The 416-nt window shown below is 51.7% G+C and overlaps 1 protein-coding gene across 1 annotated transcript in view; it reads left to right on the top strand.

Annotated features, from left to right (window-relative positions):
* LOC104832894 (zinc finger protein 271-like) overlaps positions 1-416 on the top strand; it is a 16,533-nt gene that overhangs the window by 14,405 nt on the left and 1,712 nt on the right. The window lies entirely within an intron of this gene.

The following is a 416-nucleotide window of genomic DNA, read 5'->3' as shown; positions in this document are numbered from 1 at the left end:
CATCAGTGTTTGCAACCACTCCGGGCGGGTGTGTGTATGTGTGTGTGATGAACCCCCACACTTCAACAAGAGAACAAAAAAATGAAAATAAAATCATCGTGTGGGTGGTGAGGCCCCCCCAGATTATTGGGGGTGTGTGTGTGTGTTTCTCTGTCCCTGGAGATGTTCAACCCTCACCCGGACACGGCTCTGAGCAAAGCGAAGGTGTCAGCTCTGCCTTGAGCATGGCGGGGGGACGGTCCGGAGGTGCCCTCCGAGTCGAATTATTCCCAGATTTCCCGCTGCTGTGATAAATCCACCCCTTAATTGTCCCAAATGCTATTTCTGCAGTGGGTACAGTGACGTGGAGAGTTATAACGCAGCAGCGTCTCATGCGTGACAAAGATTGATTGCGCCTTTTATTTTCTATCCCCCCC

Source organism: Haliaeetus leucocephalus, unplaced genomic scaffold (genome assembly GCF_000737465.1).
Source record: "Haliaeetus leucocephalus isolate CR32 unplaced genomic scaffold, Haliaeetus_leucocephalus-4.0 Scaffold267, whole genome shotgun sequence".
In the NCBI taxonomy this organism is placed as follows: Eukaryota; Metazoa; Chordata; class Aves; order Accipitriformes; family Accipitridae; genus Haliaeetus; species Haliaeetus leucocephalus.
Note: the sequence above shows the minus strand (reverse complement) of the source record. Positions and strands in the feature narration are given on the sequence as shown.